The following is a 21382-nucleotide window of genomic DNA, read 5'->3' on the forward strand; positions in this document are numbered from 1 at the left end:
GCATGGTCCAGCCAAATATATATATATATATATATATATATATATATATATATATATATATATATATGGGCTTCCCTGGTGGCTCAGCTGGTAAAGAATCCATCTGCAATGCGGGAGACCTGGGTTTGATCCCTGGGCTGGAAAGATCCCCTGGAGAAGGAAAAGATTACCCATTCAGTATTCTGGCCTAAGAATTCCTTGTACTGTATAGTCCACAGGGTTGCAAAGAGTCAGACATGACTGAGCGACTTTCACTTTCATATATGTGTGTGTGTGTGTGTGTGTGTGTGTGTGTGTATATATATATATATGCTACAAATGACTCAAAATGTACACATATATTAGCTCCAAATGACAAAATGCACATATACCTGTAAAGTACTACATCCTAAAATTTGAAGGCCATTTCTAAAGAAAATATAAGTTAAAAGAGGAATCAAAAGCAAATATTATGAACTTTATATACCAGTCGTGAATCTCCATATATCAAAAGTAATGGATTTAGACCAAAGCAGTACTGAGAGGAAAATTTATAACTATAAATGCATTCATTATAACTCAAAAATATTTTTAAAAAATAAATTAAACATTCAATCCAAGAAATTACAAAAAAACAAAGCTATTTTTTTTAAATAAAGCCTTCAAAAAAGTAATTTTATTTATTTTTTTAATTTAAATTTATTTATTTTAATTGGAGGCTAATTACTTTACAATACTGCATTGGTTTTGCCATACATCAACATGAATCCACCATGGGTGTACACGTATTCCCCATCCTGAACACCCCTCCCACCTCCCTCCCCATACTATCCCTCTGGGTCATCCCAGTGCATCAGCCCCAAGCATCCTGTATCCTGCATCAAACCTGGACTGGTGATTAGTTTCTTATATGTTATTATACATGTTTAAATGCCATTCTCTCAAATCATCCCACCCTCTTAGTCCAAAAGACTGTTTTATACATCTGTGTTTCTTTTGCTGTCTCGCATATAGGGTTATCATTACCATCTTTCTAAATTCCATATATATGCATTGGTACTCTGTATTGGTGTTTTTCTTTTTGGCTTATTTCACTCTGTATAATAGGCTCCAGTTTCATCCACCTCATTAGAACTGATTCAAATGTATTCTTTTTAATGGCTGAGTAATCTGTATGCAGGTCAGGAAGCAACAGTTAGAACTGGACATGGAACAACAGACTGGTTCCAAATAGGAAAAGGAGTACGTCAAGGCTATATATTGTCACCCTGCTTATTTAACTTATATGCAGAGTACATCATGAGAAACACTGGACTGGAAGAAACACAAGCTGGAATGAAGATTGCCGGGAGAAATATCAATAACCTCAGATATGCAGATGACACCACCCTAATGGCAGAAAGTGAAGAGGAACTCAAAAGCCTCTTGATGAAAGTGCAAGTGGAGAGTGAAAAAGTTGGCTTAAAGCTCAACATTCAGAAAACGAAGTTCATGGCATCCCGTCCCATCACTTCATGGGAAATAGATGGGAAACAGTGGAAACAGTGTCAGACTTTATTTTTTGGGGCTCCAAAATCACTGCAGATGGTGACTGCAGCCATGAAATTAAAAGACGCTTACTCCTTGGAAGGAAAGTTATGACCAACCTAGATAGCATATTCAAAAGCAGAGACATTACTTTGCAAACAAAGGTCCGTCTAGTCAAGGCTATGGTTTTTCCTGTGGTCATGTATGGATGTGAGAGTTGGACTGTGAAGAAGGCTGAGCGCCGAAGAATTGATGCTTTTGAACTGTGGTGTTGGAGAAGACTCTTGAGAGTCCCTTGGACTGCAAGGAGATCCAACCAGTCCATTCTGAAGATCAGCCCTGGGATTTCTTTGGAAGGAATGATGCTAAAGCTGAAACTCCAGTACTTTGGCCACCTCATGAGAAGAGTTGACTCATTGGAAAAGACCCTGATGTTGGGAGGGATTGGGGGCAAGAGGAGAAGGGGATGACAGAGGATGAGATGGCTGGATGGCATCACGGACTCAATGGACATGAGTCTGAGTGAACTCTGGGTGTTGGTGATGGACAGGGAGGCCTGGCATGCTGCAATTCATGGGGTCGCAAAGAGTCGGACACAACTGAGCAACTGAACTGAACTGAACTGAATACTCCATTGTTTTTTTAAAATAGACAATACAATCAGAAGTAAAAAGTTTTTAAAATAAATAGCAAAAAATTATGCCAATTAAGTAAAATAGCATCTAGCCAAGTCTTATTTTTATCAAAATAGAAGTGATTATAAACATATTATTAGTAATGAAAAAAACATACAGAAATGATAAATAAAGATGCAATAGATTTTTTTTTAACTTTTTAATTTATACTGGAGTATAGTCAATTAACAATGTTGTGATGGTTTCAGGTGAGCAGTGAAGGGATTCAGCCATACATATATATGCATCCATTCTCCTGCAAATTCCTTTCCCATCCAGGCTGCCACATAACATTAAGCAGAGTTCTCTGTGCTATATAGTAGGTCCTTGTTGATCATCTCATCCAAGGATATATATATATAAATGACCAAAATTGACTCAAAAACACATAGAAAACACAAAAAGACCAATACCCACAGACAATACTGAAGAGAATACTGTTGATTACAGGAGATGAAAAACCTGGTTTTTCTGTAAAAAGTCAGATAAAGAATATCTGAAACTTTGCCAGCAATATTGTCTCTATCATGTATGCCTGAATGCTTTCTCTTCAGTCATGTCCTACTCTGTGCAACCCCATGGACTATAGCCTGCCAGGCTACTCTGTGCATGGGATTCTCCAGGCAAGAATACTGGAGTGGGTTGCTGTGCTCTCCTCCAAGGTATCTTCTGGACCCAGGCATTGAACCCATCTCTTATGTCTTCTGCATTGGCAGGCGGGTTCTTTACCACTGGCGTCACCTGGGAAGCCCATTGTCTCTATTACAAGTACACAACTCTGGAGATGTATCAAGATGGCAGAGCAGGAGAACATGGAGCTCACTTTTTCCCACAAACACATCAAAAAAGTCTACAGGTGGAATAGTTCTCAGGGAAGATACCTGGAAACAGGCAGAAGGACTCCTGTACAACCAAGGCTGTAAGAAAAATACACAGATAATCAGGTAGGGAGGGGAAAAAAATCATCACGTGGGACCTGGACCCCTGGGAGGGAACTCAGAGGAAAAGGGAGACAGCCCAGGTAGACACTTGTCCCAGGGAGTGAGCCACGAGAACCACAGATTGGGAGCTCCAGTCTTGGAACCCTATGAGGGGAAGACAAGCCCCCTTGCTGCCTGGAGGACCTCTGGGAGTCACAGGAGGGCTGTGGATGCCTGAACTGTGCCCTTTAGGGTTGCATGTACTGGCTTGTCCACAGGCAGGACACAGAAAGGTCTGTTCTAGTCGCTGCCAGGCTTGCTGCAATTGTTCCAGCCCTAGTGGAGCAGACACTATAGTCCCGCTCACTCCACGTCACAGGGAAGCACTGGGTCTGTGCAGCCACAGGTGGGGAGAAGACTGGACCTTCACACAGAAGACCCCTGGTTCTGGGCAGAGCCTGGGTGGACAGGGGTACCACTGCTGGCACTTACCCTAATAGCACATTGGAAGCAGCTCACATCTGTGACAAGGCTGATCCAGCACAGCCATCCCCATCCGCACTGGGCCTGCAGAACACACTGATTTCTGTACTCCCCCCCACCCACCCACTCCACATGGAAAGGATCTCCTTGTGGGGAGGGGAAAACATACCTCAAGGGTACAGATCTCACTTAGGCAAGGATCCACAGGGTTTCTGCTCCAGAAACTCGGAATCAGACACCACCCCCAGTAGGGCAGTGATGGCCACTGAGCAGAGAGGAAGGCTTGCCTCAAACCAGCTTGCAGCTCCATCCCTTCCAACTCAGCCCTACCCCACCAAGGTGACAGCTGCCTGCCTACATGGGGAAAGATAGGACTGCATCCACATCAAACCCAGCTCTCCCCACAAAGGCTTTGGACACACAGCGTATATAGGGATGTTTCCACATAAGAACACTGCTTCAAGACCACAATGGATAACCGTTTTACCTAAATTCACAGACGCAGAGAAAGTTAAGCAAAATGAAATGGCATCGACAGATGAATGAATAAAGAAGTGGTGGTACATATATACAATGGAATATTACTTGGCCACAAAAGGGAACACATTTGAGTCAGTTCTGGTGAGCTGGACGAACCTAGAGCCTGTTATAGAGAATGAAGTAAGTCAGAAAGATAACAACAAATATCACATTTGTAGTATAACACAGGGAGCTCAACCCAGGGCCTCTTTGACAATCTAGAGGGGTGGGATGGGTGGAGGATGGGAGGGAGGTTCATGAGGGAGGGGACATTTATATACTTATGAATAATTCATGCTGCTGTATGGCAGAAATCAACACAACATTGTAAAGCAGTTGTCCTCCAATTAAAAAAAAAAAAGAAATAGTAAAGGATCTGCTCTCAACAAATGAGCAGGAGAAAAACCATAAAAAATAAATAATGAAGTGAATGATTTATCAGATAAAGAGTTTGAAGTATTGAAAATAAAAATGTTAAGTGAATTGGGAAAAAAGAATATATATATTTTTTCAGATTCTTTTCTCTTATGTTTCCCTATGCTATACAGTAGGTACTTGTTCAGAGAAGGCGATGGCACCCCGTTCCAGTACTCTTGCCTGGAAAATCCCATGGACAGAGGAGCCTGGTAGGCTGCAGACCATGGGGTTGCGAAGAGTCGGACATGACTGAGCAACTTCACTTTCACTTTTCACTTTCATGCATTGGAGAAGGAAATGGCAAACCACTCCAGTGTTCTTGCCTGGAGAACCCCAGGGACAGGGGAGCCTGATGGGCTGCTGTATATGGGGTCTCACAGAGTCGGACACTACTGAAGCGACTTAGCAGCAGCAGCAGGTACTTGTTGGTTATCTATTTTATATATAGTAGTATGCATCTGTTAATCCCAAACTCCTTATTTTACCCTTCCCTTCCCCCTTTGGTAACCATAAGCTTGCTTTCTATGTCTGTGAGTCTATTTCTGTTTTGTAAATAAGTTAACTTACATCATTTTTTTAGATTCTACATATATGCAATATTATATGGTATTTGTCTTTCTTTGTCTGACATTTCATTCGGTATGAGAATCTCTGGGTCCATCCATGTTGCCTCAGATGGCATTAGTTTGCTCTTCCTTATGACTGAGTGATATTCCACAGTGTGTATGTACCACATCTCCTTTATCCTTCCTCTGTCAATGGACATTTAGGTGGCTTCCATTTCTTGGCTATTGTAAACAGTGCTGCTATAAACATTAAGGTGCATGTATTTTTTCGAATTATGGTTTTCTCTGGTTTTATGCCCAGGAGTAGGATTGCTGGGTCATATGGTAGCTCTATTTTTAGTTTTTGAGGAACCTCCATGCCATTTTCCATAGTGTAAAAAGGTTCCTTTTCCTTTACACCCTCTCCATTATTTACTGTTTATGAATTTTTTGACGATGGCCATTCTGACTGGTGTGAGCTGATACCTCATCTTAATTTTGATTTTGCACATGAACTGTTTATGATCCTCTTTGCTAGCAAGAATGGAAAATAACAAATTCCTCAGATCAGAAGCCATACACAGAGCACCTGTTATTCTACTCTAGCAAAGGCGATCACATCTGGACGAGCAGCTGCAACTTGGATGACGACGTGGTGGACTTTCCAGTAGTCGGCTTCATCTTCCCTCCAGGCAGCAGCCAGCCAGCCCTGAAATCCAGTATTAGCATCTGCTCTTTAGAACACTCCTGGCACTAGCTACCGCGATTTGGCCTCCCTACGAAGCAGGCTCTGAGATGAAGATGAGTTTGCCAGACATTTGTTAAAGAGTGCCCTTGGGACCCCACCAGTGTGGAAGAGATGGAAAGGAAACAGGACTGGACAGAGGGAGAGGCTGAACTGTGACGACGTCCCAGTAAAAGCCTCCCTGCATTCCATGGCCTTTTGGAGTTAGGGAGAAGGGCTGGGCCGATGGGTCACTGAGTGCAGGTGAACCCCAGAAGCAGCTGTGACCTTGAGCTGGCCAGGTTGCTCCAGCCGAGGATATCCCCATAAATAGCCAAGAGTCAGGAAGCATCTTCAGGCAGGTTCCTCAGCAGCTTCCTCATTCTCAGAGGCAGTCCTTCTTTTGTTAAGGGAAATATGGGCTGCTCATCGGACCACCCACCACTGTCGGGTGACAGGCTACGGGCCACTTCTGGGCTCTCAACTTCTCTATCTTTGCACAAATATCACATTGTTTTAATTATACTGCAGCTATTTGGAAATGTCTAGCACTGTACTTCCAAGGGTCATAAATTATCCCTCCATGTACTTAGTCTTTCATCTTAAGGAGGATTTTATTTTCTAGTGTGGAGTCTTTAAACATCTTTTGATAGATTTATTCATAGATATTTTGTGGTTGTTGATGTGATTATAATGGCATACTTTTTTCCACTTTTTGTTGTTTTGTAGGTGGAATGCAAATTATTTTCGTTGATTGAACACACATGCAATAACTTTGCTAAATTCACTTAAGAATTCTGAATGTCTATGAACCCTTTATCTTTTCTAGGCATACAAAAACTATGTCTGAATAATGATTGCTTTATTTCTTCTGTTCTGGTTCTTATGTCTTTTTTCCTTGTCTTATTTTACTGGCTGAATTTTTAGTACAATGTTCATAATGAACAACTTTATCTCATTCCTAATTTCAAGGACAATCTTTTCAATATTTCACCATTGTGTAAGATGTTTGTTCTAAGTTTTTTTAAATAGATATTTTTATAGATTACTTATAGTTTATTTCCCTTCTGCTTCTAGTGTTCTCAGAGCTTTTAATCATGAGTGGGCTGAAATTTGTCAAATGACTTTTCTCTGTCAAAATAACCATGTGATTTCCCCCCTCTCATTTATTCTCAGTGTGTTAAATTACACTGATGGTTTTTCAGTGCTCAACTAACTTTGCATATGGAAAACCCCACCTGATATCAGTATGTACATGCACATTCATACATACTCATATACTGAATTGAAATTGCTAACATTTTATTAAGGAGGTTTGTAACTATGTTCACTATTGGTCTGTAATGTTAGTTCTTTTGTAGTTTCCTTGCCAGGGTTTGGAATCAATGATTAGATGCTACTATTTTTAAAAAAATTTAAAAACTAAAGAATTATCCCCTTTTTCTATATCCTAAAATAATTTATGTCTGACTGGTATCACTATTTATTTACCTTTCTTCTTTAAAAGTTTGGAAAGATACATCAGTGAAACTTTCTGGGTCTAGTATTTTTACTATGAGAAGGTTTTTTAAATGATGTATTCAACTCTAACTTCTAGACTCTTAAGGAATGATATTCAAGGCCCATTTATTAGGTGTATGTTACCTACCAAGCTACTTATTGAATGTATATACTGTACCATTGTGGTAGAAGTCAATGAAAATCCTGAGTGTAAATGGAATTTGTGCTGAAAATTCTGAAGTGAGATGCATGGGCCTTCTTTTGTGGAATACACTCTAGAGGGTAGGTAGGGTTTTGTTATATAGCAGTAAACATAAGATTTCAATTTTTACAAGTTTAAATAGAGGTTCAAGGAGCCATGAGAGTTAATAACAAGAAGATTTGATGTGTAGGCATATTAGAAACAACTTTTAAAAGAAACAATATGTGCATAATTAAATGTTTTCAATGTATCTGTATTTATATCTTTTCATTACTCCTCTCATCTTTGCATCTGTTAACAAGCTGCTCCTCCACATTGCTACTTCTCCAAGACAGGCTGTAAATGTGGTCGCATCTCTCTTATAATTAGGAACATCCACCCTGGAAGGAGAGTCCAACCAGCCTTTGTGGTCCTCTGCTACCCAAAGCTGTTTCTCATCCTCCTCCTGCTGTCATTGCTTCTCCCCGCCACAAGGTGTCTCTGGTGACAATTGGTCCTCCACAGTTGTGACTCCACAGTCACCTAGGAGATGAGTCCCTGCATCTCCAAAGGACTCTGAGAATAACTTGGCACAAGGATCCCCACTGCTTGAATGTTCATCATCCGCTGCTTGTGCTTGTCTCTCCAAGCCATCCTCACCATCCCCCAGACTCAGGGAGCACTGCATCCACATTTTTCAGAAACTGTCTTTGCATTTCTGAACCTGCCCCTTTATAATTCTCAAAACCCAAAGGGCTCCATAAGCCCCTTCTCTCCAGTTGAACACCTACCTTTGTAAGGATCATTAGACTAAATATCCCGGGTCTAGAAAACGAGGCAAAACACAAGAGAAACATAGAGAGCCCTTTTCTAGACCAAGGAATCTACTCTGTTCAAACAAACAGAGGGTTCTATTTTCAGATCTCAAGGGAGATTTCTCCTTCTAAGGATTACTGAGGTAACTTTCTAACACTCCACTTGCTAGATCAAAGAAGTAGAAAAGCAAACACACATTTAACTGGGGGGTATATATACAATTAAATGCTCTGTAATTAAAAACCTTTCTTTTGTTCTAGCAAACACTGGTGTTGAGAAAAAACAATAATTAGTTGCAATCTGATAAAATACCTCATGTATCTAATAATAACAATCAGGCTGTCCCACAGGCTTTTCTTCTCATAACACAATTCTTTAAAACTTTCCTTAGGTTATTATTTTCTGTCCCTTCATTTTCCTCATTCCTTTCCCATCTTTTCCAGTTTGTCCACATCTTTTAGAAAGTATAGTGACCCAAAGTAGCCACAGGACCCTAGTGTAGCACTCATGAATGCATAATATAGCAGGAAAATTGCTTCCAAATGCCCCATGAATTATTCCTTTTAATAAATTCCAGTACCCTCACAGCTTGGGTTCAGCATCCAGCCACCAGGTTTTTCTCCTATATTTTTGTCTAGTTGATCCTTTCCATTTTTTCCTACAAAGTTTTATCCTGCTTTAGAAACCAATATTTTTGCTAATGTCACTTTGATTCTTATTTTCACATTTCTGAAAAAAATGACAAGATTTCCAAATGCTAAGTTATTTCACATCCCAACCCTTATATATATATGAGATTGATTCTTCAGTGGTTTCAATTTATTGGCCTTAAATGTGATTAATTTGTACTCGCCTTCCCCCAATATTTTAACATTTATTTTTTTAAAAGCACAGTTTATGAAACGAGTTGCCAGTCCAGGTTCAATGCACGATACTGGATGCTTGGGGCTGGTGCACTGGGACGACTCAGAGGGATGGTGTGGGGAGGGAGGAGGGTTCAGGATGGGGAGCACATGTATAGCTGTGGTGGATTTGTTTTGATGTTTGGCAAAACTAATACAGTGTTTCAGGTTTAAAAATAAAATAAAATTAAAAAAAAAAAGAAAAGAGAAAAAAAATAAAAAATAAATAAATAAAAGCACAATTTAGACAATAACTAAAAATGTCCTGATTCTGGAAAATTTAAGTGCATTTTGTCCAATTTTAGCAATGATGCAACAAGTCTGTACCAAACAAAGACCCAATTCTACCATTCTTCTTTCAATAAAGTGCTAATACTAAAGAAGATATTTTATTTTAGTATGCTAATGTATCTGGAAGCATATGGGTAGATAGGATAATTTCTTCATATTCTTTACAGCACTATTATTTTAAGTAAATCATATGTATAAATTCTATAGCTTATCATTACACTGTTCAGCAAACAATAAAATTCATTGTGTTGTTCTCTTATAATTCACTTAATCAAACACCCACCCACTCACCCCCATCTATGAATCTTGAAATGACATTAGAAATCAGCACATAAAGCTCCACAATTAAAACTATGACATTCAGGCAACTTAAGAGATTTGTCAAAAATCAGGTAGTGACCAAAATTGTATTAGAAAACTGATGAAAAATCTAATGTTCTTTCTTCTACATAATATCATCCTCTGAATTTGCCATTTCACTAACTTTTAACTAAAAGTAGAGTTTAATGAGTAATATATAGAAATTTTCAGTCTATGAGCTTAAGTACCAAAGAATTGTGCTATATAGCAGAAAAATCATTTTCTTAGTATCAATTAATTTGTTGTAAATATTATTTATAATTAGAGCTAAATGAACTTTGATAGGTGTTTTCAAAGGTCTTCTTCAATAAACAATGCAAAGAAATAGAGGAAAACAGAAGAAGGGGAAAGACTAGAGATCTCTTCAAGAAAACTGGGAATATCAAAGCAACATTTCATCCAAAGATGGGCACAATAAAGGACAAAATCTGTAAAGACCTAACAGAAACAGAAGAGATGGCAAGAATACACATCAGAACTGTACAAAAAAGATCTTAATGATCAGGATAACCACGATGGTGTGGTCACTCACCCAGAGTCAGACATTCTGGAGTGAGTAGTCAAGTGGACCTTAGGAAGCATTGCTGCCAATAAAGCTAGCAGTGGTTGTTGTCCAGTCACTCAATTTGTCTTACTCTTTTCTACCTCATGGACAGCAGCACACCAGGTTTCCCTGTCCTTCACCATCTTCCAGAGCTTACTCAAACTCATGTCCATTGAGTTGGTGATGTCATCCAATCATCTCATCCTCTTTCAGGGGTGACTAGAGACTGATGTATGATCAAAATGGCACAGGGCAAGTGGCGGAGGGCGGAAAGAGGCATGGATTGGCAATTTGGAATTAGGAGATGCAAAGTATTATATGCTGGATGGATAAACAGCCAGGCTCTACTGCATACTACAGTTCAGTTCAGTCGCTCAGTCTTATCCAACTCTGCAACTCCATGGACTGCAGCATGCCAGGCTTCCCTGTTCTTCACCAACTCCCTGAGCTTACTCAAACTCATGTCCATTGAGTCTGTGATGCTGTCCAACCATCTCATCCTCTGTCGTCCCCTTCTCCTCCTGCCTTCAATCACTCTCAGTATCAGGGTCTTTTCTTATGAGTCAGCTCTTCACTTCAGGTGGTCAAAGTATTCGAGCTTCAGCTTCAGCATCAGTCCTTCCAATGAATATTCAGGACTGATTTCCTTCAAGATTGACTAGTTTGATCTTGCAGTCCAAGAGACTCTCAAGAGTCTTCTCCCAGCAATTCAGTTTGAAAGCATCAATTCTTCACCACTCAGCCTTCTTTATGGTCCAACTCTCACATCCATACATGACTACTGGAAAAACCATAGCTTTGACAAAAAGTATGAAAAAACTAGTGGAGTAGTGGAGGTAATTGAATTCCAGCAGAGATATTTAAAATCCTAAAGATGATGCTATTAAACGGATGCACTAAATATGTCAGCAAATTTGGAAAATCCAGCATTGGCCACAGGACTGGAAAAAGTCAATCCTCATCACAATTCCCAAGAAGGGCAGTACTAAAGAATGTTCAAACCACCAGACAATTGCACTCACCTCCAATGCTAGTTAGGTTATGCTCAAAATCCTTCAAGCTAGGCTTCAGGAACACATGAATAGAGGACTTCCAGATGTTCAAACTGGGTTTAGAAAAGACAGAGGAACTCGAGATCTAATTGCCAAAATTCACTGTATCATAGACAAAGCAAGGGAATTCCAGGAAAACATCTACCTCTGTTTCATTGACTATGCTAAAGCCTTTGACTACGTTAAGTCCAGTTCAGTCACTCAGTCATGTCCGACTCTTTGTGACCCCATGGACTGCAACACACCAGGCTTTGCTGTCCATCACCAACTCCTGGAGCTTGGTCAAACTCATGTCCACTGAGTCGGTGATACCAGCCAACCATCTCATCCTGTGCCATCCTCTTCTCCTCCTGCCTTCTTTGTGGTTCCAACTCTCACATCCATATGTGAATACTTGAAAAGCCACAGCTTTGACTAGACGGACCTTTCTCGGCAAAGTAATGTCTCTGTTTCTTAACATGCTAGCTAGGTTGGTCATAGCTTTTCTTCCAAGGAGCAAGCGTCTTTTAATTTCATGGCTGCAATCACCATCTGCAGTGATTTGGAAGTCCAAGAAAATAAAGTCTATCACTCTTTCCATTGTTTCCCCATCTATTTGCCATGAAGTGATGGGATCAGAATCCATGATCTTAATTTTTCAAATGTTGAGTTTTAGGCCAGTTTTTTTCACTCTCCTCTTTCACTTTCATCAACAGGCTCTAGTTGTTTACCTTGTTTAATTCCCTGCTGTTTAGATTCCTTCTGCTTCTTTTATCTGCCACCCCATATGTCACTATTACTCCACAGTGGAGAACAGAATTGGAGCAAGTATATATTGGACCATCTCAGGCTATTACCACAAAATCTTTCAATGCTCTACTTATTTGACTGTGACAACTAGCCCGCTGTAAAATTTTAAGAAGATATGGATTATTTCCCAGAATGACATTTTAGTGTCTCAGGTCAACTGTAGGCTGAACTAAACACTCAGATGTGCACTATATAATCCCTGGCTTGAAAACATGCATATATAGTATCATATCATATCATATTATATTGTATTATATATTAGTATAAACTCAAAACTTTCTATCAAGTCTGTCTTTTGCTGTACTATTCCGGCCCAAGATCCCATTTCCTGGAGTCCTATTTTTATCTTATTGTTAGAATTTTTTTTTAATATTTAATTATTTATTTGGTTGCTCTGGGTCTTATTTGTGGCATACAGGTCTTCAATCATCATTGTGGTATGTGGGATCTTTAGCTGTAGCATGTGGAATCTAGTTCTCTGACCAGGAACCAAATCCGAGTCCCCTGCCTTGGGAGCACAGAGTCTTAGCCACTGAACCACCAGGGAAGTCCCAGCTAGAATCTTAAGAAGTACCATGTCTTTGGGTCCTTACTTCACTGTAAAGCACAATCAATATCAGAGTTACAGTCCATGCAGATAGACTAATGTACACTTATACATTTTTAACCTTTTCCTTTCTGCTAGGGCTGGTAGGACCTATTGTTTATGTTACATGCAGAATCACAACAACTGGTGTAAATGGATTAGTTAAATGGGTATTAGAAGGCTCCGAAGATTCAACAGAATAGCTTTGGGTTTAAAGTGTTAGAGATTAGGGGAAATCCTCCATTCTGCCTGGGTGATATATTCACCGGGATCTCATCCAAATCTCCGGAAGAGGCAATTTCAGTGCCAATTGTTAACTAATGCTTTGTTTATTCAAAAGGTTGATAGGTGACATCCTTTAGGATAGTCATGAACTCGCTAACATCTTTGAACGCGTTCTTTCTTTTGCTCACTTTTCCCCATCTACATCGAGTCTTTGATGTTGATCATTTTTGTTGGCTCATTAATTCAATGTTTCTTTGTTCAATAAATTCCCCACATGCTAATGTTAAATTGCCAGGAATAAAAATCCTGATGACAGAAGTGGCACCAGAGAAATCATTGCTATTCTTGGCCGCAGACATTTCCAGTCTGAACAATAGCTGTTTTCTTCATAGCTTTCACCAATGTCGTATTTAAGCAGGGATTTTGTGGGATCAACAAATGAATGGAAAAGTCTGCAAAATGTGTTGCAGAAATCTCTCACAGGTAGGCAGGAAATTTGGAATACATGATCAGGACAGAAAAGTCATAAAGAGATGTCTAGGTCAAAAGACAGAGTAAAACTGCTGAAGAGTGCGGTAAAGTATGGTGCAGTCAGCAGCACAGCCATGCTCTTCCCAGCTGATTCTGAATCTAGTGCCACACGAGGAATTTAAGGCTGCAAACCAGGACACTGGGCAATCTGAAGATTTAAGAAGTGTTAAGAAAGCAGGTTTCACAAGAACAGAACTATCTCAAGGTAGCTTATTTTATAACTCAGTGTAATAAAGCTCTTATCCTTTAATTTTCTTTATTTAAATAAAGAATATTGAAGTATAATTGATTTACAATGTTGGGCTAGTTTCTCCCGCACAGCGTAGTGAATCAGTTATACATACACATATAGTCATTCTTTTAAGATTATTTTCCCATATAAGCCATTACAGAGTATTGAGTAGAGGCCCCTGTGCTATGCAATAGGTCCTTATTAGTTATCAACTTTGTATGTAGTAGTGTGTGTGGGGGTCAATCTCAATTTCCCAGTTTATCCCACCCTCCTTTCCCCGCTAGTAACCATGACTTTGTTTTCTACATTCTTATCCTTTAAAATGATAACTGTTTAAACCAAAATTTTCACAAATTGCAAATATCCAAATAGTCAATTCCAGAGTTCAAGGGATATCAGTTGGAGAGGCTTAGGGAGGATAGTCTCCCCAACTCTCTTGGTTACTCAGACAGTGAAGAATCTGCCTCAGTGCAGGAGACCAGGGTTTGATCCCTGGGTCAGGAAGATTCCCTGGAGAAGGGAATGATAACAAAGACCAGTATTCTTGGCTGGAGAATTCCGAGGACATAGGAAACTGGGGGAGCTACAGTCCACGCAGTCGCAAAGAGTCAGACACGACGGAGAGACTAACACTTTCAGGGCGAATACAAGTAACGTGCTCATACTGGAGTTATGTGCCTTTCTTGGAGTTTTCATCAAAGGGTGAGTGGGAGGTAACATATGCAAAGAAAACTATTTAATTGTAAAAAAAAAATGCAGAGAAATAGGGAGTTTTACTGAAAAATATCTGAGATTTAGGGAAATGTCCCAAGTTTATTCAAATCTTTATTTTTCCATCTCTCCAGAGACCCACAGGAATGAGGCTGCCCCTCGAATACTCTGAATCTTTTCAACCTTTCTCTTGCCTTTTTATGCTGTTTATTTTCCTTCATTCCTCTGTAGTGATTTATTTACTCTGTAAATCAAGGTAAACCTTTGTAGATTTTTTCCTTTGGATCACCACCATGACTCCCAGCAAATTTACTTCATTATGAAAGCACACCTCAAAAGGTCAATTTGTTCTCTAGTTTAGAAGATATACCTCTTGTTAGAAAAAGCTGATTATACTGAGACATCACAAGTATTTGTGAGTTAACTTCTTTCAGTTTCAGACAGAGTTCAATGTCTAAGGATATTGCATTAACTCTTAAGCGGTGTAGAGCAGCAGCCTCCAATAAGAGTCATAGACATATCTGATAAATTATATCTGAGTTGTTTATTAAAATTAAAATTTCACTCTCATTTGCCACATTTCAACAGCCAACTGTGCCTAGTGTCTCTCATATTGGAAAGCACAGAAAGAGACCTTTTTCATCTTTGCAGAAAGTTCTATGGGGAACACTGTTCTAGAACCTTCTATTCAAGGTGCCTTCACGGACCAGCAGAGTCACCCTCCCATGGGAGGCAGTTTATTAGAAAAGCAGGCTCCACCCCAGGCCAACTGAATCATAATTTGCACTTTTCATGAGACACCTGGGTTTCCATGTGAGGACACATCAGTTCCATCAAGAGGTCATTTTTGAGTCTGCTTTTAAATATGAACTCCCTTGCAGAGACAACATATTAAAACATGTCTGATTTTGAGAGGTAGGGGTCAAAAGTCCATCAGAGCTTTTCTTATCATGAAGTACCCCTGGTGGCTCAGATGGTAAAGCGTCTGTCTACAATGCGGGAGACCCTGGTTCGATCCCTGGGTTGGGAAGATCCCTGGAGAAGGAAATGGCAGCCCACTCCAGTACTATTGCCTGGAAAATCCCATGGACGGAGGAGCCTGGTAGGCTACAGTCCATGGGGTCACAGAGAGTCAGACATGACTGAGCGACTCCACTCCACATTTATTTTGATAATAAGGGCAGTTGCTGCTGCTGCTAAAGTCGCTTCAGTTGTGTCCAACTCTGTGCGATCCCATAGACAGCAGCCCACCAGGCTCCCCCATCCCTGGGATTCTCCAGCCAAGAATACTGGAGTGGGTTGCCATTTCCTTCTCCAATGCATGAAAGTGAAAAGTGAAAGTGAAGTCGCTCAGTCGTGTCTGACTCTTAGCGACCCCATGGACCACAGCCTACCAGGTTCCTCCATCCATGGGATTTTCCAGGCAAGAGTACTGGAGTGGGGTGCCATTGCCTTCTCTGATAAGGGCAGTTAGGATGTGTTAAAAACCTTCCAAGATGTCTTCTTCAATTTAACAAGCTAATCGTTTTCTATAATTGTTCAAACACACACATCTTTCTGCAAATATGCTTCTTTTATTGGGACCCTCAGAAAAAAGAAATTCACAAACAAAGTGCAGTTCATCATGGTGCTACATTTTTTGGAATCATGAAAATACTTTAGTCAACATGAAGGAGCCAACACTTGGTACAGGCAGCTCTCTGGGTATTGAATGAACTATCCACTCTGCAGAATGTAATGGGATTAACCCAATTTTAAAGACAAGGATAATAATTTGTGTCCACCATTACATATAGCACCCTGAAGATGTTTAATGTTTATTTGAAATCATAAAAAAACAATTCAGCTCTCAAAGTTGCTAAACACTCACCATGGACTCCTTTGAAACTGAGAAAATCCTGCTTCACTTGTATTGTATATCTCATCACTTTTTACATTACTGGTAAATTGTTTAAGGACACTGAATATTATTAATGGGTCAAATATCAGAATTACTCCTGTGAGTCTTCTTAGGTAGATCCTTTGGATATAATTATGTTTCAAATAAAGATGAATATTCATTTCTTTACTAAGCACCAAGATTATAATATAATTAGTTCTTGTAAAGTTGTATAGGACTTAGTTCAGGTTTTGAAGATAATTTGAATGTTTATCAAATTGGCTGGCCTTGAATTTCAACTCTTACTTTCCATTATGGTTTATTACAAGATACTGAGTAACATTTCCTGTGCTATACAGTAGGTCCTTGTTGTTTCTCTATTTTATAAACAGTAATATCTATATATTAATCCCAAACTCCTAATTTATCCCTCCTTCCCCTCTTTGACAACCGTAAGTGCATTTTCTATGTCTGTAGTCTGTTTCTGTTTACTGGTGTTGCTGCTGCTGCTAAGTCATGGCAGTCATGTCTGACTCTGTGTGACCCCATAGATGGCAGCCCACCGGGCTCCCCCGTCCCTGGGATTCTCCAGGCAAGAACACTGGAGTGGGTTGCCATTTCCTTCTCTAATGCATGAAAGTGAAAAGTGAAAGTGAAATCGCTCAGTCGTGTCTGACCCTCAGCGACCCCATGGACTATAGTTTATTAATTCAATCAAAAACCCTATACATAAAATCTGAAGCTTAGTGGATTTTAAGAATCAAGTTTATTAATTAAGCAGACGGAGTTTCAATTCAAAAGTTGTGCCAGGCAAGGAACAAAAAGCAATAAAGATTTTTCATGTACCAGTAAAAATAACTTTTAAAAAATCACTTCATTTTCTTTTTCTATTTTGGATATTTGAAAAATAATAATTTGAAATCAGCAGAAGTAAATGTTGATAATTCTTTCAAATATGCACTTCATTTTCACAACAGCCTATGGCCCAGGACAGTAGTTGAATTATAATATACATACTCTGGAATTTAACAGAATAGTCACTGTACCTCACTGATGAAATTATCACAGTAAGCCCCTTTCATAAGAAAATAAAGCTAGGAGAAGAATACATTTTCATAATTAGATTTATAAATTAATATTGTTATTGTATATTTGTAATTTTCCAAGTTCTTTGTGTAACTGAACAGGTTAACCATTTGTCATAATTGTTTCTATTGTTAGTTTAAGCAAACAGTTTTCCCAAAATCTTAGAAAATAGCATGCATAAATAAATCCATAGAGATAACATAAGCAGATAAACATATAGAAAGCAGAACTGACAGTGATACAAATTCCAAGAGAAAATAAAATTATCTAGAAAGCAAAATTATTAATAAAATTATATTTTAATTACTCATAATAATTTACCTAGATAAAATTAGCTATATAAAATAAAGACTAAGCATCATACTTAAGACTATGTAGAAAAATTAAGAAAGCGACTCTTTTCCTGCAACTTTATGATACAATGAATTAATATGATGAGGACTATCTTTTGCAAAAAGTTAATAGCATCATTGAAAATAGAAAGAAATTTTTATGCTTTTCCAGGGTATATTGGTGCTGGAGAAGACTCTTGAGAGTCCCTTAGACTGCAAAGAGATCAAACCAGGCAATCCTAAAGAAAATCAGTTCTGAATATGCATTGGAAGGACTGATGCTGAAGCTGAAACTCCAATACTTTCGCCTCCTGATGCAAAGAACTGACTCATTGGAAAAGCCCCTGATGCTGAGAAAGATTGAAGGTAGGAGGAGAAGGGGATGGCAGAGAATGAGATGGTTGGATGGCATCACCAACTCAGTGGACCTGAGTTTGAGCAAGCTCCAGGAGGTGGTGATGGACAGGGAAGCCTGGCGTCCTACAGTTCATGGGGTTGCAAAAAGCCAGACACAATTAAGTGACTGAACTGAACCAAACCCTGAGGGGTTCAGTTGCATACTATTTTAATTAATTAGAAGAAATAAGTATTTTAAATTATAAACATTTATTTTACTCACTCTAGTTATTAAATCCTCCTAGGACTTCTTATAAAATAGATGTGCTCTAGGAAGTACATTAAGTCATTTCTAATTAGAATAAATACTTACATGTATAAATGTTTTAAAGTGTCTTATATTTATAGACAAATAAAACTTGGTTAACTGTGGCATGCCTTTTGGATTCCAAAACTATATCCTAAGGAAAATAATTAAACCTTAATTTCTATATCCTTTCACAGTTCTACAAATGTTTGACTTATTTGTATATATTTAAATTTAAATTATAAAACTTTAACCACAAATTTTCAAAAACATCAATTATATTTTACATGGATTCTACTAAGAACATATTATACCTTTTTTATACTTTATGTATTATTTTAAATACAGTACTTAACACAAAAATACATGTGCCATACTAATGAATTATTAAGGAATTTTCAGACATAATTTGATTGAGCACTATTTCTATTTTGCACACTGACTTAGAATCTAAGTCTCACATAAGATGCATCATTTCTCATGATTAGTTAATTGTAGAACTTTATACCAAAGATATTAATGACCCAGATAACTATGGTGGTATGATTACTCACCTAGAGTCAGACATCCTGGAGTGCAAAGTCAAGTGACCCTTAGGCAGCATCACTATGAACAAAGCTAGTGGAGATGATGGAATTCCAGTTGAGCTATTTTAAATCCTAATAGATGCACCAGCTTGTTGATGTATGGCAAAACTAATACAATATTGTAAAGTAATTAGCTGCCAATTAAAATAAATAAATTTATATTAAAAACAAACAAACAAACAAAAATCCTAATAGATGATGCTGTGAAAGTGCTGCACTCAATAAGCCAGCAAATTTGGAAAACTCAGCAGTGGCCACAGGACTGGAAAAGGTCAGTTTTCATTCCAAGCCCAAAGAAAGGCAATGCCAATGTTCAAACTACTGCACAATTGCACTCATTTCACACACTAACAAAATAATGCTCAAAATTCTCCAAGCTAGGTGTCAACAGAGCATGAACTGAGAACTCCAGATGTTCAAGCTGTATTTAGAAAAGGCAGGGGAACCAGAGATCAAATTGTCAACATGCATTGGATCATACAAAAAGCAAGAGAGTTACAGAAAAACATCTACTTCTGCTTTACTGACTATGCTAAAGCCTTTGACTGTGTGGATCACAACAAACTGCAGAAAATTCTTCAAGAGATGGGGATATCAGACCACCTTAAACTGCCTCCTGAGAAATCTGTAGGCAGGTCAAGAAGCAACAGTCAGAACCAGACATGGAACAATGGACTGGTTCCAAATAGAGAAAGGAGTACGTCAAGGCTATATTTTGTCACCTGTTAATTTAACTTATATGCAGGGGACATCATGTGAAATGCCAGGCTGAATGCAGCACAAGCTGGAATCAAGATTGCTGGGAGAAATATCAATAACCTCAGATATGCAGATGACACCACCCTTATGGCAGAAAGTGAAGAGGAACTAAAGAACCTGTTGATGAAAGTGAAAGAGGAGAGTGAAAGAGATGGCTTATCAACATTCAAAAAACAAACATCATGGCATCAAGTCCCATCACTTCATGGAAAATAGATGCGGAAACAATGGAAAGAGTGACAGACTTTATTTTTTTGAGCTCCAAAATCACACCAGATAGTGACGGTAGCCATGAAATTTAGACACTTGCTCCTTGGAAAAAAAGCTATGACCAACCTAGACAGCATATCAAAAAGCAGAGACATTACTTTGCCAACAAAGGTCTGTCTAGTCAAAGCTATGGTTTTCCCAGTAGTCATGTATGGATGTGAGAGTTGGACTATACAGAAAGCTGAGCACCAAAGAATTGACACTTTCGAACTGTGGTGTTGGAGAAGACTTGAGAATCCCTTGGACTGCAAAGAGATCAAACCAATCAATCCTGAAGGAAATCAGTCTTGAATATTCATTGGAAGGACTGATACTGAAGCTGAAACTCCAATACTTTGGCCACCTGATGTGAAAAACTGACTCATTGGAAAAGCCCCTGATGCCGGGAAAGTTTGAAGGAAAGAGGAGAAAGGGATGACAGAGGCTGAGATGGTTGGATGGCATCCCCGACTCGATGGACATGAGTTTGAGCAAGCTCCGGGAGTTGATGATGGACAGGAAAGCCTGGAGTGCTGCAGTTCATGGGGTCACAAAGAGTCAGGCACAACTGAGCGACTGAACTGAACTAAACTAAAACAACTAGAACTTTAGCAGCATTGGGCTTTAATCCAAATCTTATGGCTCCTCCTAATTGGAAGCATTTGAAACATTTTGTATTTGCCATAGTTTTATTCTTTGTAATGTGAGTAAAATGTGGTCACCCTCAACTTAGCAAATGAAATGATAAAAAATGTACAAATTACAATCTAAAACTTTGAAATAGCAAAATAGTATGCAAAGCATTTGCCTGTATTATTAATGGCTCCTTTTCCCTTGAAAAGAAATTGACATTACCCTAGAATTTCACTAGTGTGCCTTAAAATCTCTCAGAGTGAAAATAAAAATGGGCATGTCCCTAGGCCCCACTTCCTTCTGTCCCAGCAGGTGTGAGATAGGCACTCTGGTGGTTCAGGTGTAAATGCTGCACTTGACCTGCCGAATAGCAGAATGTGTCACTCCTTTTCGGTGAAGCTGCTGCTCTCCCTTAAGTTAGGACTTACTCTGTAATGAGTGTACATGTGAATCACACTGGCTCTTTAAGAATCTGGTTTAATATTGAAAAGGGTATGAGGCCTTAGGAGAAAAACAATTGCATTCTGGCCTCCCATTGGAATAATTCTTTTATCCCCATTACCAAGTTCTGAGGTCCAGTACAGGGGGAAAATGAGGTAAGTTTGATGAATAGTGAAATATTTTTCATTTATGATCTTTTCCTACTTAATGCATTTTCCCTTACGTCTTTTGGAAAGTGCTAGAAAAAATTTTATAAAGATAAGGT

This window comes from Bubalus kerabau, chromosome 16, assembly GCF_029407905.1.
Source record: "Bubalus kerabau isolate K-KA32 ecotype Philippines breed swamp buffalo chromosome 16, PCC_UOA_SB_1v2, whole genome shotgun sequence".
NCBI classification, from domain to species: domain Eukaryota; kingdom Metazoa; phylum Chordata; class Mammalia; order Artiodactyla; family Bovidae; genus Bubalus; species Bubalus kerabau.